Consider the following 27,350-nt stretch of genomic DNA (forward strand, 5'->3'; position numbering starts at 1 on the left):
CCTTAGACACTTCACCCCAAATTGCTCCTGTGGGGATCTCCCACAGTATTGAGTATGTAAGTCGCTTTGGATAAAAGCATCTAACAAGTAACATGTAATGTAATGTAATACTGCCATCCGGCCGGAAGTCCCCGGAGTTGGGGAAGGCCTTCCGATTAAATCGCCAGAACGCTGACACCTCCTCAACACTCCACCGCTCCCATGTTTTCTTTTGTGTTGCCATAAGTTAGTCTCTCTGCGTTTGTGCGCTGGGCGAATGCTAATGCTAATAATGCTAATGCGAGGATAATAAAATGGCGACTCTACAAAACATTTCAGAGTTGTACGGGGCGTGGTTTGCAATTCGCCCAGCCAATCAGAACTGGGGCAATTATTTCCCCCAGGAAAGCACCATCTCTCAGCAGGCACTAAAAATGGGGGTAAAAGTTCCCGAGATTAAGTGCTCTTTTTGGTGTGAACGTGACATAAGGGGTACTAACGGAACTAAACGCGAAAAGTATGGGGAAAAGTACTCCGTTGTGAACGCGGCTTAAGACTGAATATCATGTTCTTATTACAATTAAAGATTGATAATTGTGTGTATTGGGTTATTGAGAAGAGAGTGGTTGGGTGTGCTTGTGTAATTATGGCACGGATGGGGAACACTCAAAGATCTTTATTGAGGTTGCCTACATTGTTCTTTTTATTTTGTATTTTTCTAAAGGCATTTTTTTGGCCGGAGAGGGCCTTTTATCAGTTATAGTATTAAAGTTGAAAAGCAGGCAATGATTAAAAGTTCAATCCAGGATTTGAACCAGTTGCGCGGAGGACGTCGCCGTTTGCGGCCGCAGGCTCTATCCGCTGAGCTATCTATTCTTTATACTATAAAACTTTTTTTTTTTAAATACTCATAATTGTCTTTTTGTTCACAACTTCTCCACATTTTGAAGTGCTTCCCGAGCCAGAACGACGTATCTTTCTTCCTGGCTTGCTCTATAATGATCCAATACAAATGCAATACCAACAACAACTCAACAGCAACAACGCAAACTATGACAACAACCCACACATTGCGCATTGTTTAGAGCGGTTATAAAGCACTCAAATTCGAAACTGTTTCAACCTGTCACCTGTCAGAATCGAGACGAGGCAGTGCATTGAATGGCGTGATTGCACCGCGAACCAGTCAAGTGATTCATTCAGGAAATGAAGCAGTTGCTGCTTCGGACGTCATATGTCACGTGATTTGAAGCAAGCTTCGAAGCACTGCTTCTATAAAACAGGAAGTCCAGGGTTTGAAGCACGTATCGAAGCTTCAGTGTCAAACTGCCATCACTATTTTGGTGAGTCAAAAGTTTTCATTGGACATTTTTGTTCCAGTGATTCACTGTTAGCTCCATTGTTAACATCTGAGTGTGTGAGCTGTAAGGGAAGCTATGAACATGGCTTTAACTGTCATTTAATTGTTATTTTGTTTGGCTGAAAATACGTGGCTTTGATGTGTGTTTTACAACCAGGAATATGTGTTATTTTGTGTAAATGAGATAAACGAGACATGTACACGAGAGTAAAGCCGCCATTTTGTTTTGCTCTGAAACAAGATGGCGGTCAGACCCACGGACGAAATGAGGTGAACTCGCTGCGTGGTAGGAGTATTGGAGTTTATTTTATTTAATCAGAACTGAACAGATTATAAAGTTGGAACTGAAAACAAACCACAACATAGTTGGAACTGAACTCACTTTATTTCTGAGCTGAATTTAAGTTGTACCTGGATTGAAAGAGACACTTTATATTGTACTTTATATTTTCATTTCTGTCAAATGATATGACTTGGACGACCAAGACGAAGGTACGTTTTAACCGTTTGTTTTTTAGTTCTAATTGAAACAACAACAAAAAACAGAAACGGGTCGTTTTTTTGTTTTTCAATTTTGCCCCAAAACCAAAAAACGGAAATTCAGCTCGTGTTTTCGTTTTTCTGTTCTTACTGTTAAAACAAGTATACCACTCAATGTTTCGTTTCCATAGGTGGGTGGGTCTCCAGTGCCCCCTTGCTTCTGATTGGCTAGTTTGCCCTATGCTTGCGCTGTACTCTTCAAAATAAAGGTTCTGACTCTTTGCCTTTACACAGTGCAAAAACGACAAGCTTCTGCTATCTTTGATGAGCATAACATTATTTTTGGCCATACGTTTTTCATAAGACTGATGAAGTTGGAATCAGTTGTAGTTACAACTATCCAAAATACTATAAAATACTTTTACTGTGTACTTCTTGATACTCTCCTGTCAAAGTCCCCTCCATGGTACAACAATGCCTGTCTTGCTGCTATATGTGACGAGCAATACAAATACTTTTAAGTTCGAAGACTGATCATTTTGGACTCAGTAGTTAGACTACTAGCGCAAAGACTATAAAATACTTTTATTTTGTACTTTCAGAGAAATCCTCTGTCAAATTGTCCACCCTGAATACCCCATGCAGATGCTCCTGTTGTCTGTCAAACACAAGCAGAACATTACTTTCCAAAAATGGAAAGTTATCTTGGTCCCGCTCCCCACGTGAAAAACAGGGTACGTTTAGTGCTGCTAATGTAATGAAAATGGCTAGTAGTGTTTTATTTAAATGGATATTTAGATAGTCAACTAAGAAACATAAAGTACTTGAAACGTACATTTTGGTAACAATTTTGAATATGATCATTTTCTTGAGCTTTAAACTCCTGGGGTCAAAATGACCACCAAGGATAGAGGGTGTAAAGCAAATGTGAAGATAAAGGAGAGTTAAGAATACATTATCAGTTTTTTGTTTTACAATATCCTAAAGTCTATTTTTAACACACTATTGAGTTGGCTTTTTCATTACATTTAAAATATAAATTGTACCTAAAATAATACAGAGTGAGCAGGGTACACATATTCACACCATATGCAATCATAGGATATTTTTAGTTCGAAAGATATTTGTCCAAATTGACTACAAAATAGTACAAATGCAAAACATTAAAAAAAAAAATGTTTGGTGAGTGAAGTCCAAAGCCGTATTATAGATTATTTGATTGTGTAATTACAAGGTGAGAGAAAATAAATCCACATTGTCCTATTAAACTTGTATTTTTCTCAGAAAAACCTTTTCTAAATTAAAGTAAATTATTTAAAAAGGTTGAATAGTTGAAATTGAACGTAAACTGTGTCAAACACCACTCCTGAAATTGACTTTGGTTGAAGTTTATTATAATATTGATATTATATAAAGATCTATATATATAACATTGATTAAGCCTTACGGGTCCCTTTTAAATTATATATATATTTTGTATAATGTTCTGGGCTGATAGTGCCTTATTTTCAATTTGAAAACACATGGCAATTTTATTAATACAGCAGATGAAAAGATTTGCAATTCTTCATGGATGTCATTGGCTCTCTAGATAAAGGCAGTATCTGTTTGCTAACCTCAGATATTGATTTATTTAAATAAGTGACCTTTGAATACATATTGCAAACATAGCCTTAAAAAGGTGCAGGAAAAGGACTTCAAATATTACTTAAAGACTGGACTTTTTAATTCAGTCAAGAGAAGAGAAAAGCGAAGAAAGGAAAGAAAATGGTTATGAGGGGTTATTAATGACAGACATAATATGGCTAGGGAGGCTGTGGCTGATCGTGCGTTGATCTTCGGATCAGGGGGGACTGGTTCAATCCCCACTGCAGTCAGCATGTCGTTGTGTCCCTGGGCTTCACCCCAAATAGCTCCTGTGAGGATTGTCCACAGTATTGAGTGTATGTAAGTCGCTTTAAGGTAAAAGCAACTAACAAGTGACATGTAGAGGTCAGTGGCACACAGACTCTACAGGGGTCATTTTTTGATCATGGGGCATCACCCCTGTACAGCATCAGGACAATATCTCTATGGAGTCAGACACTGACAGTGTGCTGGAGGCTGATGCGTTGACCGGGACAGATGGAAAGATGAGGCTGATGAGACTGAAGAATCTGCGAGGAACGAACTAGGGGCAGAGAAATAATCATATTTTAACCCTTTAATTGCCAGACCAAGAAGAAATCTATGGACAAATTATTTCTTTGCATTTGTTTATCAAATAGGACAAATAACCACAAACCATTTTTATTTTTTTTACTGACCACACAGTTTTGTTTTTATGAGCCTCTACCAACTGGTCGAGCTGGTCAACAATCATCATATAGTACAGTATTTGTATGCATCAAACTCAAATAAAACACAAACTCAAATACATTTTTTTCTTTTATGGAAGATGAGCAATATATACAACCAGATATATTCATAAAAAATAATAAATTATTATTGTAAAACAAAAAAGAAATGGAAAAAAGTAATGGAAAGTGTTTTTCATTATAAAAGGTTTGGCCTAACAACAAACAACTGGCCTAACAGCAAATGTGTGCAACTTTGGGCTGCATTTCATGCATGAAAGGTGCTATATAAATTATTATCGCTCTTTCACTCTGAGACTCATAAGGCAGTACTATATGTAGTAATATTACCATGAATCTAGCCATTTATTTACCATATTTTATTGGAAAACATCTCTGAAACTCTGAAAAAGTCATATTGCTAGTTTACCATAAAAGGCCAATTCGACCGGTTGGTTGAGCATATTTTCAAAAAAGTAATTACACCCTTGTTACAAAAATGTTTTGTGCATCAAGTTATATAATTCTGTTCAGTAAGTGCTCTGACACTAAAATATGTCAAAAATGATATGGTTACCTTACAAAAGTTGACCAAAAAGAGTGATTTCTTCAGGAGATTTTTAGCATGCCAACTTTCTCAGTGGAAGCTAGCTGAAGGGCTTTCTGTTCGAACCACAGTGACATCTAGAGGTTGTTTTGTGCATAACATGTCAACCAAAACGATAGAGCTGGCTGAATCAGATGGAGTTACACTTTTTTATTTATTTTTCAACAAGATATCAAAACACAAAATGTGCTCTACCAAATGGTGGCGCTGGCTGTTAAAGGTTAAGACAGCATCATCATAAGAGGCCAACAAGAGTGACAGGGTGTGTCACGTTGCTGCAGGATAGTCTCTGAAGATCAATTTTCGGGAGTTTCAACCGGGTACCGGCCACCGAAAACGGGGACGTAGAATCGAGGGGAAGTTCCTCAAATCCATCTAAACATTACCCATTGGTGAATGAGTGATGCATAGCCAGAATGCCCAAAACCGGAAGCTGTCATACACTCTCGTAGCAGCTAAGTTTGTTCTCTGCTAAGTGCGTTAGCATTTTTTCGCTCAGGGCTAATTCAGAGCCTTTGTTATTTCGTTTAGCTAAAAATGGTTAATATTGTCTGATAGCTGAGTTTCTTCCCGTTAAGTGGATATGACACATTCATAGTTTACTTTACAGGTTAAGCCCGGTACTGGGGGCAAAACGCATCATCTGCAGGGAACAGCGTCTGAGGGCTTCTTAATATTTAATAAACTATGAATGTTTCATATCCATGTAATGGGAAGGAACTAACTGATGATATGAACCATTTTTAGAACAAAAAAAAACCACAAGACTAACGCTGAGCGAAAAAATGCTAACGCCGTTAGCACAGAAATCGCGGTATAAAACCCTTATTACTTATCGTAAATGCAAATCCAACCCATCGATTAGCATTGTGAGATTACACAGACATCACACCCCGTAGCATTAGGTAGCCAACACAGCAATATGTCTTACCTTTGTTGTTGTCTGATCAAAAGTTGTCGTCAATGGCATTAAAACGATAAAAACGCTGCTGAAGGTTAATCCATAGGTTAATCCAATGTGTCTGTGTCACTTTGAAATGATTTCTGATAATCCATTAACAATAGCCCTAGTTTTAAGTTTTCAGATTTCAGAGCGTAAGATTTCGTTTTTGGGCAAACTGCGTGCGCATAGCCCCCACTTCTCAATGGTAACATTGGTGTGTGTATATGGAAATTCCCCTTAGATTCTATTGGCTCTAACGGTTCAAAAGAGATGTCAATCATCAAAATCGACCAATGGGTTCCAGAGAAACGGCAAAGACGCCCATTTCCACCCAAATGACCCCAGAGGTGGAGTTTTTTTTCTCTAAATCTCTCTAAAAAGGTCAAATGTCACTTGTTTTGCATCAATCTTGATTCAGGGTACTTATTATATGTTGTACTTTGGATTCCTAAAGCTTTTAGTCTACTAACCCATCATCAAATCCCATCATCATCAAATCCCACTTCTGACACTACCTTTGGTGCCCTTGAGCAAGGCACCGGACACCCCCCTTCCCCCCCACTCCCATTGCTCCCCGGGCGCTGTACAATAGCTGCCCACTGCTCCTAGTACTAGACTCCTTGTACTAGGATGGGTTAAAAGCAGAGGCCAAATTTCACTGTGTGCTGTGTGCTCTGCATGTGTGACCATTAAAGAGGGTTTCATCCCTCCTATTCTATCAAAGGGTGGTTTTCACTATAAGTAAAAAAAAACTTTTGGGTGGACACTGTCATTTTCATTTTTTTTACTATGTTCAATCTGAATTTTCTTTAAAATAAAAACATCTATATTGATTCTGACTTTTCTACATCCAACTCACAGGTTTATCATTACTTTGAGAAAAAAGATTCCCGAAAATGTTCCCCTTTTTTTAATGTGCGTTAAAAAACATAGAGCAAGGTGAAATCAAATGTTACATGTCAGTAAAAACTAGGGCTGTCAGTCGATTAAAATATTTAATCGCATGATTGTCCATAGTTAATCGCACATTTTTTATCTGTTCTAAATGTACCTTAGAGGGATATTTTTCAAGTTTTTAATACTCTTATCAACATATGAGTGGACAAATATGCTTTATATGTTTGTTTATTATCATTTGAACAATGACAAATATTCTCATGAATATTAAACACAACAACCTGAACATTACAAATATTTGCCTCAATTCAACCTGGAACCTCTCTCATACAATAATACTGTGTGTGTGTGTGTGTGTGTGTGTGTGTGTGTGTGTGTGTGTGTGTGTGTGTGTGTGTGTGTGTGTGTGTGTGTGTGTGTGTGTGTGTGTGTGTGTGTGTGTGTGTGTGTGTGTGTGTGTGGACACTGTGATGGATCGTTGGAGCTATGTGCAGCTCAAGGCATATATGCACGAACGGGAGCTGCCTGGACGCTGCAATCATGTTGCGCGCACTATCCGTGCTGACTTTTCGTACAATGTCCCACTGTCTGGCTACCTGCATAAAGTCAAGTGCTCGGCGAAATGTCGCTCCTCTGTTTTCATTGAAACAGCTCCTTATATCCGTTAGCGCAGCTAGCTAGCACCAGATGCTAACAACAACACGTAAGGTGTGCCTCGCTCGCCCAACACATACACACACCCTCCCGGTCCTCCCGATGGCCAGTCCGGGCCTGAGCGTGAAGTGTGGTCTGCCACAAGCGGGCGGCAGGAGCGGGGCTGTCAGCATCAGCTTGTAGATGGTATTTTAAACTCCATGCGCTCTGAAACTACGGGGCGGGGCGGCCGAGGACAAAAAATACACATGCGTTAAAATAATTAGTGGCGTTAATTTTTTTTTGCGTTAACGCGTTATTAACACTGTTGTGCCTTTTTGTAGCGTTAGCGTATTTCTTCTTCTACTACCTACTTCTTCTTCTACCTCTAATTCAATGTGCCTGCCCGCGAGATATTGGACAAAAGAAACTCGGCTAGTAGTGTCAACTAAATCCATAGTATTACAACAAAAGTGCTTTAAATGAGGCAAGTTAAGAATTTATGTTCTCAATCGTCATGTGTGGGATTGAATATTAAATTAGTTTAGATTTATTGTCCCCAGGGGGAAATTCATTTTCACAGCTCTGTGAAAACAATATGAAATCAACAAAAAAAAGACGGACAACTACAGATAGCACCACACATGATGGTTACTTGTTATTATTCATGGCTGCCTGTATGGATCAGGTTGTTGCCAAGGCGAGCCCTTTTACTATAATAATAATATGTTTTGTATTATATCAACCGTATTGGTACAATGAGCGACATCTAGTGACGGATTTTGGAACATTGATTTGATTTTTCTCATGGCAGTTAGACTCTAGAGACAAACCAGGGGACTTTATGTTTAATCTGTGTCTGTCCATGGTGTAGTATTTTATCCAATATTACATTTGGTTTATATATTAGTCACTTTCTTATGAAATTCTAGGTTTTAAGCCTTGGTTTGAACATTCAATCCTGAAAATAATTGTTCTTTAATCCTGACCTAACTAGAGTATAGTAAGTAAGTTAGTAAATCTGATAGGAAGACGAGTTAAGGGATAGAGGAGAAAAGGTTATGGTATAATTACAGAGCCTGTCAATTTATACATTGAGGAAATCAATGTTAGTCTGTTAACCAAAGTGCAGCCATCTAATAATGTACTATCTATTATTAAAGATCAGAGGAAAGGAACAGAACGAGAGGGGTCAATCCGGAATACAAATAAATAAGCAAAGAGATTGTAGAGCAGTGAGAAGGAAAAACGCTTGGTGTGTCAATTAATGACACATGGTCCTTAGCTAGAAAGTCTAACACTAGTGATGACTGGCTTCTTTTTCATGTCCTCAGAAATAAATGTTCTGTCCTTATTAAAAAAGCTAAAGCTGATTACTATCGGAGCTTAACCACTGATTGTTTTAATGACCATTCTAAATTCTGGAAAACAATTAAATCACTTCAGAACAAGAAGGTTTCTAGTTTCCCACAAAAACTGAAGGTCAGTGATTCTTTTATTTCAGATTCAGATGGTATGTCTAATGCCTTTAATGCTCACTTCAAAAAGGCTGGTCACATTTTTGATGAGCAAAGTCATGACTCTCTAAATGGTCGTACTCACAGCCATAGTCAAGAGTTGAACTCCCCTGTTTTTGATTTCGCTTATTTCTCGGTCTCTGAAGTCTTACAGGGTTTGCACTCGATTGATCCTAAAAAGTCTGCCGGGCCTGACGGCCTCGACCCGTTCTTTTTAAAAATTGCAGCTCAGATTATAGCACAACCTGTAACTGATATTTTTAATCTCTCCCTGTCCACTCACACACTGCCAGCTGTGTGGAAGCAAGCTCTGGTATCGCCCCTCTTGAAAGCTGGTGATCCCACGGAGTTGAATAACTATCGTCCTATCTCAAATCTTTCTGTGTTATCAAAGATTCTTGAGTCCCTTGTTTCTACTCAGCTAAAACTTTTTTTAAATTCACAAAACATCCTTAACCCTATGCAATCTGGATTCAGATCAAAGCACAGTACTGTGACTGAAAGTCTTAGACGATATTAAGGCTGCTTTGGATAAGAAATCAGTTTGTGTTGCATTGTTTATTGACCTAGCCAAAGCATTTGACACTGTAGATCACCACATTATGTCTAATGTTATGTTGGTGTCTCGTTTCGGTCACAATGCCATTTGCTGGTTCCAGAGTTATCTAACCGACCGTACTCAATGCGTCAGGTTGGGTAGTACTGTCTCTGACCCTGTCACCTTGGAGAAGGGAGTTCCACAGGGCTCTATTTTGGGGCCCTTGCTCTTTTTATTATATGTAAACAATATTTGTAATCAGATGCAATTTTCTACCTATCATATGTATGCTGATGACACTATTGTATACTCGTGTGCTCCTTCTCTGGATATGGCCGTTTCCAATTTAAAATCAGATTTTATCACGCTGCAGCATGCGCTTCTTTATTCTAAACTGCTATTGAACAGTAAGAAAACCAAAGCAATGCTTTTTGCTCCCAAGTCAGCGTCCTTCTCTTGCCTCTCCATTGACACCCTTGATGGCGTCTCTGTTGAGTTTGTTGATACATACAAATATCTGGGCTTTTGGTTGGACAGTAATCTGAACTTTAAACAAAGAAATTGAAATTCACTCTTGGCTTCCTTTACAGACTTAAATGTTGTTTTTCAATTTCATCCTGTAAAAGGTTGGTCTCTGGCTTATTCCTGTCCCAGCTGGACTACGGTGATACAATCTATAGATTTGCCTGTCCCACTGTTTTGGCCAAACTTGTCCCACTCTACCATGCTGCATTGCGTTATATATCAAATGCACCCTATAGGACTCATCATTGCACACTGTATAGCCTAACTGGATGGTCCTCACTTACTATGCGTAGGATGCAGCACTGGTTTTTATTAATGTATAAAGCCATTTTAGGTAAGCTTCCACTCCACAAATGTGTCAGATTTGCCCCAGTTTGTGACTCTTACAACCTCAGATCCAGTGCCTGGATACGGGTCCAGGTTCCTGCTGTGCGGACTGAGGCTGGAAAAAGGAGTCTTTCTTATTATGGTCCTTGGTCTTGGAATGACCTTCAATCACGCCTTAAACTGAGGGCACTTGTCTCTTTATCATGTTTTGAATTGAAGTTGGCTGAGGTCCTCACCACCAGCTGCTCTTGTAGTAACAAGTAGTGTACTTTTCTTACTGTCCTAATGTGCACAATGTAGTGACTGCTTTTTCGTCTTTTGTTTTCTTGGTTATGTTCTCTGTATTTTATATGTTTGTGTTATGTGTTATGTGTAACGTTGCTGCCTTCTTGGCCAGGTCAGCAATAGTTTTTATCTGGTTAAATAAAGGTTAAATAAAATAAAAGCTCCTTATATCCGTTAGCGCAGCTAGCTAGCACCAGATGCTAACAACAACAACACGTAAGGTGTGCCTCGCTCGCCCCACACATACACACCCTCCCGGTCCTCCCGATGGCCAGTCCGGGCCTGCCGGTGACGGTGAGTGTGGAAGTGTGGTCTGCCACAAGCGGGCGGCAGGAGCAGGGCTGTCAGCATCAGCTTGTAGATGGTATTTTAAACTCGATGCGCTCTGAAACTACGGGGCGGCCGAGGACAAAAAATACACATGCGTTAATCGCGTTAAAATAATTAGTGGCATTAATTTTTTTTGCGATACCGCGTTATTAACGCGTTAACTTGACAGCCCTACACACACACACACACACACACACTAGTAAAAACAGAGAAACACTGTTGTGCCTTTTTGTAGCGTTAGCGTATTTCTTCTTCTACTACCTACTTCTTCTTCTACCTCTAATTCAATGTACCTGCCCGGGAGATATTGGACAAAAGAAACTCGGCTAGTAGTGTCAACTAAATCCATAGTATTACAACAAAAGTGCTTTAAATTAGGCAAGTTAAGAATTTATGTTCTCAATCGTCATGTGTGGGATTGAATATTAAATTAGTTTAGATTTATTGTCCCCAGGGGGAAATTCATTTTCACAGCACTGTGAAAACAATATGAAATCAACAAAAAAAAGACGGACAACTACAGATAGCACCACACATGATGGTTACTTGTTATTATTTAGGGCTGCCTGTATGGATCAGGTTGTTGCCAAGGCGAGCCCTTTTACTATAATAATAATATGTTTTGTATTATATCAACCGACATGTGTCAATTAATGACAATGTCAATATTTTTCGTTGTTGTGAAAAAAAAAAAAAAATCGCCCCCTCAGATTTTTGAACAGCCCCCTCAGTCATTCCAGCCCGGTCAGCGACCTTTTTTTCCGTGACTAAAATGAGATGATGACGAGACGGCACTGACGGCAGTAAACAATAACTAACGAAATCAACATGCAATATCCTTGACGAAAAGTGACGAGACGAAAATGTAGTTTACTAAATAAAAACTATGCCAAAATCTCTCTTTACTTTCGTTGACGAAAAATGAGGAGACGAAATATTATCAAAGATAACGTTCAGTGTTTCCCCTACCATTGTCTTGGCGTTGCGCTGCGCCCTGCCAACGGAGGAGAAATTCAAGTTTTTAATTAAAAAAAATATATATATTTCACCAAATTGCAACTGAAGTAATCTATCTACGGTCACTTTTCACATTGAACATGTGCTCTTTTATTAAATAAACTAAACGCCTATGTTATTTATCCAATGTAGGCTATGTGCATGTTTCAGTGTCCACTGCTTTGCGTATTCACATTCTCCCTCCGCTCTGTTTCTGAAGGGCGGGGCTCCGCTCCCCCCACACACACACACGAATGCACACACTCACAATCAGAGACAAGAGCGGAGGAAAGGAGGAGAACAACAAAGTGTAAAAAAAGTCAAACAAATCTGCATTATTGCCCCGAGCTCTGCTGTCTGCCCGTTTGTGTCCCCCCCCCCCCCCAGTTTCACATTCGTTTATTATTATGTTTTAACCTCAAGTCGTTATCGTCACGGAGGAGAAGGACACACACCCAGGTGGACGCACGTGAACGCGACAACGAACGTAGCGTGCGCATTCTAAAAATAGCTCACAGAGCAGGTACCGCGGTTTTGAACTACAGTATTGAATTTGACAGAAAACAACAATGAAACACCAGCAGAAGAATAGTCTAATGAGTTTGGTGAAAAAAAAGACAGGAGATGTGAGTTGGTTTATTCAGTAAATTAGCTCAGGATAATTGGATGTTCTGTCTACACCTGTTGATGTGAGGCTAATGCAGGATTTGCTAGCTTGATGCTACCGGCATTTAGCAACAGTGACTCAACAAATTGCCTCTTAAAATGTATCGTCAGCAATGTATGACAAGCAGACTGCTTGTTTAATGTTAGACTCACACCTAACCTAGGGGAAACACTGACGTTACATCTGTGATAGTCAGTTTTTCTCCCAGCAGATCCATTTCCGATGCTGCGGCTGGGCAGCAGCTGTGTGTCTGTGCTGCGCGCGGCGGTACATTTGAATTACACCGGGCCAGCGGCACACTGTGAACTGTCAGGAAGACTCGGGTCTAACCTTATTTAACAGAAAATAAATTGGGAACAACAGGGCTTGGCAGTGGTCGCGTTAACCGAAAAAGAATTTGACTAAAATGTCAAATTATTGGTTTTTTGCTAGACTAATTGGACTGAAATGTTCTATATAATCTGATGACTAAAAGTTTTCATTGACAAAAAGTAGACTAAAATAATTAGTTTTCTTTGACTAAAATAAGACTAAAATGCTCAGACTTTTAGTCGACTAAAACTTGACTAAATAAAAACAGGATGAAGGTGACTAAAACTAAAAAGGAAATTTAACACAGGACCAAGACTCAACTAAATAAAAATATAGCTGACGAAATTAACACTACATCCAACTCACAGGTTTATCATTACTTTGAGAAAAAAGATTATTAATTTTCCCCTTTTAGAAGGGAAGTTATTGTCATTTGTTCTGGGAATGTCATTTTTTAGCCTGAGAACTGAAGAACAGGCTTGGGGCTTAACAGGTTAACTGGTTCAGGACTTAAAACCTGTACTTTTATTTAATGAGGAAACAAGCTTGAAAATTGTGGGGTTTATTTTTACAGACTCTTATTTTTGTTTTAAGATATCTGCACCAAGGCCTCTCACTGACTCTTTATCTGTTTGTCTTTTTTAGAAACAGAGAAGAAGAAAGGAACCCAAACTTTTCAGCTGTACCCAATGTGGGAAAACCTTTTCTAAGAAAGGTAATCTTAAAATCCACGAACGCATTCATACTGGAGAGAAACCATACAGCTGTACCCAGTGTGGGAACACCTTTTCTCAGAAAGGTAGTCTTTCATCCCACCAGCGCTGCCACACCGGAGAGAAACCATACAGCTGTGAAGAGTGTGGGAAAACATTCATTACATCAGGTCAACTCACAAGCCATCATCGTATTCACACTGGAGAGAAACCACACAGCTGTGAAGAGTGTCGGAAAACTTTCAATACATCAAGTCAACTCACAATGCATCGTCGTAGTCACACGGGAGAGAAACCATTCTGGTGTGAGCAATGTGGGAACACCTTTTCTCAGAAAGCTAGTCTTAAGATGCACGAACACATTCACACAGGAGAGAAACCATACAGCTGTGAAGAGTGTGGGAAAACATTCAATTCATCAAGTCACCTCACACGCCATCATCGTATTCACACTGGAGAGAAACCATACAGCTGTACCCAGTGTGGGAACACCTTTTCTCATAAAGCTAGTCTTAAGATGCACGAACGCATTCATACTGGAGACAAACCACACAGCTGTGAAGAGTGTCGGAAAACATTCACTACATCAAGTAATCTCATAGTCCATCGTCGTAGTCACACGGGAGAGAAACCATTCTGGTGTGAGCAATGTGGGAAAACCTTCACAAGATCTGATGAACTAAAAGTCCATCAACGCACTCACTCTGCCTCCATCTTTTCCTTTACTAAGTCAAGCTAGCATTCCTCCTGCTTTTCTCCAAATGGAAATCTGACCAACAGTGACTATACGTTCTAATGGACTACATTCAGACCTCCCAAAATCCTGCTGTCCTCACACACTTAGCTCTATATGAGAGTGCTCTGGTTCATAAAACGTTTTTTTTATTTGGTTAAACCAGCCTTTTCACATTTTTCTGTGTGTAACGTTCAGTGACTCATTTTTTTTCCATGTTTCGGTTCAATTGAAAGGTTTGAGTTGCTTTTTGGTAATTTTTTATTGTATTTACTTCAAGTGATGTTCAATACACTAAGACACGTTAGTTATGAGAAGTGATAAGGTACATTTGTGAAGTTCTTGTTTTGTTTGAACAAACCATGTTCTAGTGAAAGTCTCATATAATACTTTCTCATGTTATTTGACTTCATTGTGACGGCCGATAGTTTCTGTGTTCTCAGTAAATGTGATTCTTGCTGCTGTAATAATCTGAGCTGTAAACTTAAACTTGTTTTCTAGTTTCTCATTAAACTTGTCGACACAAAGAGACTCTTTGACTCATCATTAGAAACTGTTTAATACCTTATGACTTCAAATCACTTTGCATTATATTTTTAAGCTTGTTCTTGGTTTACTAGCAACAAATAATAGAATGAGAATTAAAATATATATACATATAGTATTCTGATTAATTTTATTTATTTAGTCATTTATATTTTCGTTTATCGTTTTCCCCTTTTATTATTTTGTATAGGTATTATTATTATAGATTTGAATAATTATTGATATTTGCTTTAAGTCCAATATATTCATCAAATTATCACTTTACTTATTTATCAATGTGTGTATTTATTTATCCCTTTTTCCCATTAATGTATATATTTAATTAGATTTGCATTTTGTCTTTCTCCCTTTTTATTTATTTTCTTTACTGTAGAAGTGTCCTTGGGTTTATGAAAGGCACTATATACATTTCAGTTATTATTAAATCATTTAAATTGTAATAAAAGGACCAAAGAAATAAAACAATTATAAAAAAAACTATTACAACATTAAAATATAGCAGTATCTACATGTAATATAGATATACTCAAAAATAATATGAATACGCATAGTATAATAAATGTGCAGTATTGGTATGCCGAGGAAAGCCTTGCAGATATTCAAGAAGGGAACTTTGTGTAAAATGTGCAAAAAAAGTCCAAGCTAACTTAAATTAAATATAGAGAAAAATAAAAACACGTTAGTTATAGAATAAAAAGACAACAGAGTACACATCCATTATTAAAATTAGTAACAATTAGGGGCAATTTAAAAAAAGAAAATAAACATATTACAGTGTTGAGACAGTTATAAAACAAATTGTGAAATGTATAAAACAATGTTTGTTTGTTATATAAAAGTGATAACTGCAGATTTAAGAAGGGCAGGAACTGGATATGAGATGTTTAGGGAACATCTGTGGATTGTAAAGTTTGCATGTCATATACATATATTCTATATGTACTTTTAATGCCATTAATGTTTACAAATAATGGGAAAAAATGTTTTACATGTTGTAACCGAGGAATATTTTAAAGTGTTTTATCATGTAACCAAGTTATTTATTTTATTCTCCGTGTACGTAAAGAAGGCTGTGAGATTTGAAAAAACTCCAAAAAGTGAGTCTGAAGTTCAGAAATAGTTATTACAAACATATCCTCATTATATTTTCCTACTGTGTGTAATTTTCACTGAATCATCTCTATTTTACATTTATGTGTTTCCCCTTATAGAGCATATTTGCTGTACTTTGTTTTAATACCAGCTACCATGTTTAAAACACTGTCAGATCTGTGAAGAGATCAAACATGAATAATAACAAGTGTAAACATTTGTGAGTCTGTATCTCATCTCAGTTCAACAACAAACTTCTAATATTTGTTATTTAATCTTCATATTCTCTGTTTTCATTTCTCTTTTCTGAATGTGTTTTTTTTATACTGTTGGGGTTTTTCATTCCTGCATGTAGCACTTAAGTGTTAAATTGAAGTACCTGCAGGATTAAACTGGGGGGGGGGGTCGACGAGAGGACATTAAAGGTGGGATAAACCATAGAGGTAGAGGAGGAGAGGAGGGGTTCACACCTCCATCCTAATGTTTCTGAAGGTTTCACGTCAAGTGTAAGAGGAGTCATTGCAGAACAATTGCTTCACATTTACATTTCTAAATGCATGCTCCATACATCTGAGACCCTCAGATCACACGTCTGTCTCTCCCAAGAGTGTTATTCCACATTTTGGGTCAATTCAAAGGTTCGAGTTGCCTTATTGGTACTTGTTTTTGTATTTACTTCAAGTGATCTTGAAACATTAAGACACGTGAGGTATGAGAAGTGATAAAGTACATTTGTGACGTTCTTGTTTTGTTAGTGAAAGTCTGATATGATACTTTCTCATGTTCATTATTTGACTTCATTGTGACGGCCGTTAGTTCTCTGTGTTCTCAGTAAATGTGATTCTTGCTGCTGTAATAATCTGAGCTGTAAACTTAAAACTTGTTTTCTAGTTTCTCATTAAATTTGTCGACAAAGAGAGACTCTTTGACTCATTATTAGAAACTGTTTAATGTTTTATAATAACTTACAATCACTTTTCAATAGTTATTTGGAGCAATGGTCACAAAACCACAGTTTCTTCTAGGATAAAAACATTTTACTTATTTTTAACAGATTTGCTTTTATTCTTTTTTCAGTTTGTATTTCCCCATGTGTTGCTGTAGTAATCCATGAGTGCTCACAATGCAACTCTGAGAGCCAAGCTAGCTGTTTCCTCCTCCTGATGTCCTGAGAACTGTATTATTTAAAGTGGACCTATCATGCTATATTTGAATAATATAGCGTAGGACCATACCTATATAAGGCATATTTATACTTTTTTTTTTTCAAAATACCAAACAGATCATGCATTTTAGCCATGCCTCATTTTGCTCAATTTGCACTTTTTTACCCCTGTTTTTGCAAGGGTTGATTCTGTGAGCAACAGCACCATCTAGAGGCCTTGCATATGTACTACAGCGTCTCCAGCGCTTTCGAACGGCAATGCCGTGGTTGTCTCCTGATTGGTGGAGTTGGCCCAATAGCCGTAGCGCCACTTTCTTGACGTCAGGACAGTGTTCAAATCTGGATCAGTTTTTATCAGATCCGTTGCAGCCCCTTTTTTAGAGATTTGGGTATGGAGGAAAATAGAGAGGGTTGTGTTTTCTGACACTTGGTGAGTTCCCTGGAACACCGGGGACACATATTCATGTATAAAAGACGTACAAAAGTGCATTTTGCATGATAGGTCCCCTTTAAGTCTTTCTAAATGGAAATATGACCAACAGTTATTCATTTTCTAACCAGCATTCACACTATGCCAATACAAGGCCACAGAGATGCTGCTTCTCCTGATTTAATTCATGTTTGTAATCCCAGGCTTTCTGATTGAATAAACACACTTTAAATCACTTTATTTGAACAGTTTGTGTTCTTTATTCATTAAAACAAGGAAATGACGTGTTTGTGATCTCCTGTAGAACATAACCAATATGCAGGAATGTGAGTCTGTTGTTAAGGCCTTCTTTCCTTTAGTACAGTCTGATCATATAAACAAACAGAATCAAACTGAAAACATGTGTCATTAGTTCTTCTTTAAGACCAGAACAGACTGCTTACTGGGAACAGGAACTATCATTTAGACCAGAACAGACTGCTTACTGGGAACAGGAACTATCATTAAGACCAGAACAGACTGCTTACTGGGAACAGGAACTATCATTAAGACCAGAACAGACTGCTTACTGGGAACAGGAACTATCATTAAGACCAGAACAGACTGCTTACTGGGAACAGGAACTATCTTTAAGACCAGAACAGACTGCTTACTGGGAACAGGAACTATCTTTAAGACCAGAACAGACTGCTTACTGGGAACAGGAACTATCTTTAAGACCAGAACAGACTGCTAACTGGGAACAGGAACTATCTTTAAGACCAGAACAGACTGCTTACTGGGAACAGGAACTATCATTAAGACCAGAACAGACTGCTTACTGGGAACAGGAACTATCATTAAGACCAGAACAGACTGCTTACTGGGAACAGGAACTATCATTTAGACCAGAACAGACTGCTTACTGGGAACAGGAACTATCATTAAGACCAGAACAGACTGCTTACTGGGAACAGGAACTATCTTTAAGACCAGAACAGACTGCTTACTGGGAACAGGAACTATCATTTAGACCAGAACAGACTGCTTACTGGGAACAGGAACTATCATTAAGACCAGAACAGACTGCTTACTGGGAACAGGAACTATCTTTAAGACCAGAACAGACTGCTTACTGGGAACAGGAACTATCATTTAGACCAGAACAGACTGCTTACTGGGAACAGGAACTATCATTAAGACCAGAACAGACTGCTTACTGGGAACAGGAACTATCATTAAGACCAGAACAGACTGCTTACTGGGAACAGGAACTATCAAAAACACCCAGAAGAAGTTTCCAGTCACACCATGTTATCAACCAAACAGATTATTAGAGAAGCTACTCTGCAGATTAATGAACAGTAAAACTAAATCCCTTCTCAGGATGGTGTTTATTAAATCAGAAAGTCTGGGAGAAAATATTCACAATGTTCTCAGTTTCATTCTCTTCCGTTTTCCTTATATTAAAAATATTAAAATAAAAGCAATACATCAGGTTTGGTGTTTATTATTATATATACTTATTATGTTTATGTAAATAGAAGCATCTTTTGATGGTCTACCTACATTTCTTAATATAGTCTTTATGTATAATACTTCCTAATCAATTACCCGTTGTGTGCAGTTGCAATTTTAGTGAGCATCGAGTTCAGAAAGGTTCTTGCTATGTTTAGTTGTCCAGCATTCACTGAATATTTGTATTACTCATTTATGTTCAATTGAAATGTTTGAGTTTTTGTCCTTTTTGAAGTGATCTTTAAAACACTAAGACACGTTGGGTATGAGAAGAGAGACACTAGAGATACTTGTAATGTGAGACTCAGTCGCAGTTATCCAGGTTAGAACTGAAACTCACTGAGAGTCACTATTTCTGGAGAAAGGTGTTAAATGTTTGAAATATGAAAGTCCATCATCTTCCGTTGAATTGCGGTGAAGGAGGGTCGTTAAATAAATATTTACATCTTGTGCTGCATCGCTACTTTTATTCTTGAATAATCTCCTTTCTGAATGCAGAATTGAAATGGCCCATTTGAAGCTAAAGTACTTGAAGGAGACTAGACTGGGGTCATCTTTAGAGAGGAGGGGGTATCAAGGGTGGGATTTAGGGGGAGGGATGAAGGGTAATGTGTTCACTCCTCCATCCTTTTGTTCCTGGAGGTTTCACATCAAGTCTGAGAGGAGTCGTCTCTGAGCAACTACTGCACATTTACATTTCTAAATGTCTGCTTTCTGCTTTCCTAGTACATGTTGGGTTTGAGAAGAGAGACCCTTTATTTAAACTCTGACATAATCTGATTTCTCTCATGTTCATCATTTGACTTCATTGTGACAGCCGTTTCTTTTCTGTGTTCACAGTCAATTTATTTTGAAAAAATAAATATATATTTGAGAATTCATGTTTTGTGTTAAAGTACAATATTTCTCTGGATACCTAAAGTCCCTGAAGGCAACATGACTACAGAACTATTTGTAAAGTTTGATCCGAGTATCGAAATAATCTGATTGAAGTTAGGCACAAAATGGCGTCCGTCTGTTATAAAAACGATCTCAAATTACAGCTAAATAGTGCACTAAAATACATTTCTACAAACTTTTGAGGGCAGAAATACACATAACAGTAACAGAATCTTGATTAATGTTTGATCAGCACTGCTTATTTTTACAGTTTGACATCATCCTATTCACACGGGAGAGAAGCCATACTGGTGTGGGGCTTTAAGGGAACTACAAAGAGACATTTGTTTCCCACATGTTTCTCAACAGTATGGTTTAACTCCAGTGTGATTGGCTGGTGGAGTTTAAGGTGACTTCCCTCCTTCACAGACAGATCAACAGCTACAAGCCCCTCATTGGGTTTTTTTGGCAGGTTTTTCTATAAATTAAATCATTTTTGATCATAAATATCTTGGTTTCTTCTTTTCTAAGTTCACATTGTTCTGTTGTCTTACATACAACCCAATTTTAAAGTAACTCTCCCAACCAGAGTCTTGGATCAGGCTCAGTTAGCAGAGGTGTTGTGGCTGAGGAGGGGGGGGGGGGGGTCGTCTCAGGAGAAGGACAGGACATCAGAGGTCGGATTAAAGGTTGGGTTCACACCTTCCTCCTGTTGTCTGGGAAGGTTTCAAGTCAAATCCAAGACGAGTGGTCACTGAACAATTGCTGCAAATTTAAATTTGGGGGAGGAGGGTCTGCAGGAAGTGGGGAGAGGTGTGAAAGTGGGTTATACTTAGGGTTAGTGCAAGTTAGAGTTTACTTCAGAGAAACATCTGGAGAAGAAGCATGGAGATAAACGCAGCAGCAGGATCGTGCTCTCAGGTCAGTTTGCAGCACTTTTACTCATTTAAATACATGTGTTTCATTTATATTCAATTTAATTACAGTAATACATGAAACTAGCAGACACAAAGGCTTACAGTCAACAGTTTCTTTGCCTCATCAACTTCTGCAATCATAACATGTATAACATTTTGTACATTTTTTGTTGTGATTTTTTAAGTTAAAAGTAACATTTGTGAAAAATGTATCATTTGACACTTTTCCCTACTGGTAGTTATGTGTATATTACTCTAGATGTAGTCAGAATGAAAGAAAACATTGATTACCATTGGTTGAATATTATGTGTAATGAATACAAATGGATTAGTTTGTTTGTGTATATCGACCTGAATTCCTTTGTCTTTTTCCTGTCTGGTTTCCCCGCTCGTGTCCTCTGTTCTGTTCTTGATTGTTTGTTCTTTGTCTTCGTTGTTTTGCTTTCCTTGGTCTGGTATCAGCTTTATATAACTCTCTAAAACTTGCTTTTCTGTTTCCACTTTCCATTCTCTCACTCTGTGACCAAGACTCAACTAAATAAAAAAAATAGCTGACGAAATTAACACTACATCCAACTCACAGGTTTATCATTGCTTTGAGAAAAAAGATGATTAATTTTCCCCTTTTAGAAGGGAAGTTATTGTCATTTGTTCTGGGAATGTCATTTTCGAGCCTGAGACCTGAAAAACAGGCTCAGGGCTTAACAGGTTAACTGGTTAAGGACTTAAAACCTGTACTTTTATTTAATGAGAAAACAAACTTGAAAATGGTGGGGTTTATTTTACAGACTCTTATTTTTGTTTTAAGATATATATGCACCAAGGCCTCTCACTGACTCTTTATCTGTTTGTCTTTTTTAGAAACAGAGAAGAAGAAAGGAACCCAAACTTTTCAGCTGTGACCAATGTGGGAAAACCTTTTCTGATAAAGGTCATCTTAAAATCCACGAACGCATTCATACTGGAGAGAAACCATACAGCTGTACCCAGTGTGGGAACACCTTTACTCATAAAAGTAGTCTTAAGATGCACGAACGGATTCATACCGGAGAGAAACCATACCTCTGTGAAGAGTGTGGGAAAACATTCACTACATCAAGTCAACTCACAAGCCATCATCGTATTCACACTGGAGAGAAACGATACAGCTGTACCCAGTGTGGGGACACCTTTTCTGATAAAGGTAATCTTAAGATGCACGAACGCATTCATACTGGAGAGAAACCATACAGCTGTACCCAGTGTGGGGACACCTTTTCTCAGAAAGGTAGTCTTAAGATGCACGAACGCATTCATACTGGAGAGAAACCATACAGCTGTGAAGAGTTTTGGAAAACTTTCAATCCATCGTCGTAGTCACACGGGAGAGAAACCATTCTGTTGTGAGCAATGTGGGAAAATCTTTTCTCAAAGTGGTCATCTTAAGAGCCACGAACGCACTCACACTGGAGAGAAAGTGTGACACATTTACAGACATGTCAATGTGACCAGTGTGACAAAGCATTCACAAGATCTGATACACTAAAAGTCCATCAGCGCACTCACTCTGCCTCCATCTGATCCTTTTCTGAGTCAAGCTAGCATTCCTCCTGCTTTTCTCTAAATGGAAAGCTGACCAACAGTGACTTTACGTTCTAATAAACATGTTGTTTATGGACTACATTCAGACCTCCCAAAATCCTGCTGTCCTCACACACTTAGCTCTATATGAGAGTGCTCTGGTTAATACAAATATTTTTTTTATTTGGTTAAACCAGCCTTTTCACATTTTTCTGTGTGTAACGTTCATTGAATCGGTTTTTTTCCATGTTTCGGTTCAATTGAAAGGTTTGAGTTGCTTTTTGGTAATTTTTTATTGTATTTACTTCAAGTGATGTTCAAAACATTATGACACATTAGGTATGAGAAGTGATAAAGTACATTTGTGAAGTTCTTGTTTTATTTGAACACCCCATGTTCTAGTGAAAGTTTTATATAATACTTTCTCATGTTATTTGACTTCATTGTGACGGCCATTAGTTTTCTGTATTCTCAGTAAATGTGATTCTTGCTGCTGTAATAATCTGAGCTGTAAACTTAAAACTTGTTTTCTAGTTTCTCATTAAACCTGTTCGACACAAAGAGACTCTTTGACTCATCATTAGAAACTGTTTAATACCTTATGACTTCAAATCACTTTGCATTATATTTTTAAGCTTGTTCTTGGTTTACTAGCAACAAATAATAGAACGAGAATTAAAATATATATACATACAGTATTCTGATTAGTTTTATTTATTTAGTCATTTATATTTTCGTTTATCGTTTTCCCCTTTTATTATTTTGTATAGGTATTATTATTATAGATTTGAATAATTATTGATATTTGCTTTAAGTCAAATATATTCATCAAATTATCACTTTACTTATTTATCAATGTGTGTATTTATTTATCCCTTTTTTCCATTAATGCATATATTTTATTAGATTTGCATTTAGTCTTTCTCCCTTTTTATTTATTTTCTTTACTGTAGAAGTGTCCTTGGGTTTATGAAAGGCACTATCTACATTTCAGTTATTATTAAATAATTTAAATTGTAATAAAAGGACCAAAGAAATAAAACAATTATAAGAAAACTATTACAACATTAAAATATAGCAGCATCTACATGTAATATAGATATACTCAAAAATAATATTAATACGCATAGTATAATAAATGTGCAGTATTGGTATGCCGAGGAAAGCCTTGCAGATATTCAAGAAGGGAACTTTGTGTAAAATGTGCAAAAAAAGACTAAGCTAACTTATTAAATATAGAGAAAAATAAAAACACACGTTAGTTATAGAATAAAAAGACAACAGAGTACACATCCATTATTAAAATTAGTAACAACTAGCGGCAATTTAAAAAAAGAAAATAAACATATTACAGTGTTGAGACAGTTATAAAACAAATTGTGAAATGTATAAAACAATGTTTGTTTGTTATATAAAAGTGATAACTGCAGATTTAAGAAGGACAGGAACTGGAACTGTGAAGAGATCAAACATGAATAATAACAAGTGTAAACATTTGTGAGTCTGTAGGGGGGGTCGTCTCAGGAGAGGACATTAAAGGTGGCATTAGACGTAGATGAGGGGAGGAGGGGTTCACACCTCCATCCTAATGTTCCTGAAAGTTTCACATCAAGTCTAAGAGGAGTCGTCGCAGAACAATTGCTTCACATTTCAATTTCTAAATGCATGCTCCATACATCTGAGACCCTCAGATCTCACGTCTGTCCCTCCCCATGGAGGGGAGGGTCTGCAGGAAGTGGGGAGGGGTGTGAATGTGCCGTTACCCCTTCCTCCAGCTCCAGTCTCACACCATCATCATCACAGAGCCCCCCATTAACAACTCTGTTCCAAAGACACACGTTAACACACTTTAAAAACTCTACCCCCAAAATGCTATTTTTATATTTTGGTGAGGTCATTCAAGCTGAAGTAACCTCTATGCTGAAGACTCTGTCTTTTAGACACCAGAAATAATCTCAACAAATGACATGCACTATTTCTACTTTTCCTTTCATCTTTATTCATTCAGCTCTAAGGAACATTTGTAGGCGTCAGCCACAACAGTATACAGTACTAAAAACAGTATATACAAATGTTAAAAAAAAAGAGCTCAAAGAAAAATACTCAAAGGAGGGAAATATAATGGGAAACTAGCAAACAATAATTAAAGAAAGTATGTGTAGTACTTGTTATCTTGGGTTAAGCTATTGGATCAGAATAATTAGATTCTCAAGGTTCAAGGTTCTTTATTGTCAAACTGACATAGCTACAGAGTAATTATGTCGTTGAAAATCTTATGTCACAGGCTTCTCCAACAATGCAACATAATAATAATACAAATAGTAAAAGTAATACAATTTACTGAATGAAGTTAACAAAAAAACATTTAGCATACAACAAAGACAATGAATAATCTTCTGCAGAAGAATCAGAAGTATATCACCTTTCCCTTTGTTTACTTTCTTTTCCTTTGTCCTTGTACAGGTGAAATAATTACAGTTTCAACATCAATGAAATAAGACAATTGTACCACAAGTCGACCAAGGTACGTTTTAACCGTTTGTTTTTTAGTTCTAATTGAAACTAATAATAAAACAGAAACGGGTGGTTTTTTTGTTTTTCAATTTTGCCCCAAAACCAAAAAACGGAAATTCAGCTCGTTTTTTCGTTTTTCTGTTCTTACTGTTAAAACAAGTATACCACTCAATGTTTCGTTTCCATAGGTGGGTGGGTCTCCAGTGCCTCCTTGCTTCTGATTGGCTAGTTTGCCCTATGCTTTCGCTGTACTCTTCAAAATAAAGGTTCATACTCTTTGCCTAGACAGTGCGGTGCGTGTTTGCACGAATATACATTGAATATATGGCTACATGCAAAACATACAGAAGACAGTCTGTCCGTGTGTGGGTGCGTATGTGTGTGCGCGTCTGTCGGTCTGTTGGTCTGTCTGTCTGTCTGTCTCGCGATCTGTCTATCTGGCTGTCTGTCTTGCACTGTCAGACATGAATCCCTATCTTATAAAGTATGAGTATCTCTCTGTTTGATGTTACTGACACTGCTGAATTGATGCGGCCGTATTTCCCGTTTGCGTGGTCAAGTCAGCATCGAGGTTTTTTTCTTCAAATCTATATTAAAACAGCTTGGAGGTTGAGGATTGATAAATACTATTTAGAGTACTTTTACTGTGTAGGCTACTCTGTCAAACTCCCCTCTTGAGTACAATAATGCATGTTTTCTGCTATCTTTGATGAGAGATGAAATGATGTTCTGCCATCAATTCTTAATGAGAGTGATACTGTTTGACTCAGTATACTAATTTAACTACACCAACAAGTACTTTTTCAGGTATTCTTTTTCAAATTCCCCTCCTTAGTACAAGAATGCATCTTAAATAAAAATGTGTCATTAGACTTATATTGTTGGACAGAGTATTTTAAGAGGATATGGTAGACATGATATCAGCACTACTTCCAGTCAGTACTCCAGCAGCAGCTTTTACCTCTTGGGAAATCTTCAGAGAATATCCTGCTGGTCTATCCTTCAGCAAAGTGACACACCCTGTCACTCTTGTTGGCCTCTTATGATGATGCTGTCTTAACCTTTAGCAGCCAGCGCCACCATTTGGTAGAGCACATTTTGTGTTTTGATATCTTGTTGAAAAATAAATAAAAAAGTGTAACTCCATCTGATTCAGCCAGCTCTATCGTTTTGGTTGACATGTTATGCACAAAACAACCTCTAGATGTCACTGTGGTTCGAACAGAAAGCCCTTCAGCTAGCTTCCACTGAGAAAGTTGGCATGCTAAAAATCACTCCTGAAGAAATCACTCTTTTTGGTCAACTTTTGTAAGGTAACCATATCATTTTTAACATATTTTAGTGTCAGAGCACTGACTGAACATAATTAGATTAGAACTTGATGCACAAAACATTTTTGTAACAAGGGTGTAATTACTTTTTTGAAAATATGCTCAACCAACCGGTCAAATTGGCCTTTTATGGTAAACTAGCAATATGACTTTTTCAGAGTTTGAGATGTTTTCCAATAAAATATGGTAAATAAATAGCTAGATTCATGGTAATATTACTACATCTAGTACTGCCTTATGAGTCTCAGAGTGAAAGAGCGATAATAATTTATATAGCACCTTTCATGCATGAAATGCAGCCCAAAGTTGCACACATTTGCTGTTAGGCCAGTTGTTTGTTGTTAGGCCAAACCTTTTATAATGAAAAACACTTTCCATTACTTTTTTCCATTTCTTTTTTGTTTTACAATAATAATTTATTATTTTTTATGAATATATCTGGTTGTATATATTGCTCATGTTCCATAAAAGAAAAAAATGTATTTGAGTTTGTGTTTTATTTGAGTTTGATGCATACAAATACTGTACTATATGATGATTGTTGACCAGCTCGACCAGTTGGTAGAGGCTCATAAAAACAAAACTGTGTGGTCAGTAAAAAAAATAAAAATGGTTTGTGGTTATTTGTCCTATTTGATAAACAAATGCAAAGAAATAATTTGTCCATAGATTTCTTCTTGGTCTGGCAATTAAAGGGTTAAAATATGATTATTTCTCTGCCCCTAGTTCGTTCCTCGCAGATTCTTCAGTCTCATCAGCCTCATCTTTCCATCTGTCCCGGTCAACGCATCAGCCTCCAGCACACTTTCAGTGTCTGACTCCATAGAGATATTGTCCTGATGCTGTACAGGGGTGATGCCCCATGATCACAAAATGACCCCTGTAGAGTCTGAGTGCCACTGACCTCTACATGTCACTTGTTAGTTGCTTTTACCTTAAAGCGACTTACATACACTCAATACTGTGGACAATCCTCACAGGAGCTATTTGGGGTGAAGCCCAGGGACACAACGACATGCTGACTGCAGTGGAGATTGAACCAGTGCCCCCCTGATCCGAAGATCAACGCACGATCAGCCACAGCCTCCCTAGCCATATTATGTCTGTCATTAATAACCCCTTATAACAATTTTCTTTCCTTTCTTCGCTTTTCTCTTCTCTTGACTGAATTAAAAAGTCCAGTCTTTAAGTAATATTTGAAGTCCTTTTCCTGCACCTTTTTAAGGCTATGTTTGCAATAT

General features: G+C 37.6%; 1 pseudogene; it reads left to right on the forward strand.

Annotated features, from left to right (window-relative positions):
* The window catches only part of LOC117480788, a 119,215-nt pseudogene that overhangs the window by 68,341 nt on the left and 23,524 nt on the right, over window positions 1-27,350 (forward strand).

Source organism: Trematomus bernacchii, unplaced genomic scaffold, assembly GCF_902827165.1.
Source record: "Trematomus bernacchii unplaced genomic scaffold, fTreBer1.1, whole genome shotgun sequence".
NCBI lineage: Eukaryota > Metazoa > Chordata > Actinopteri > Perciformes > Nototheniidae > Trematomus > Trematomus bernacchii.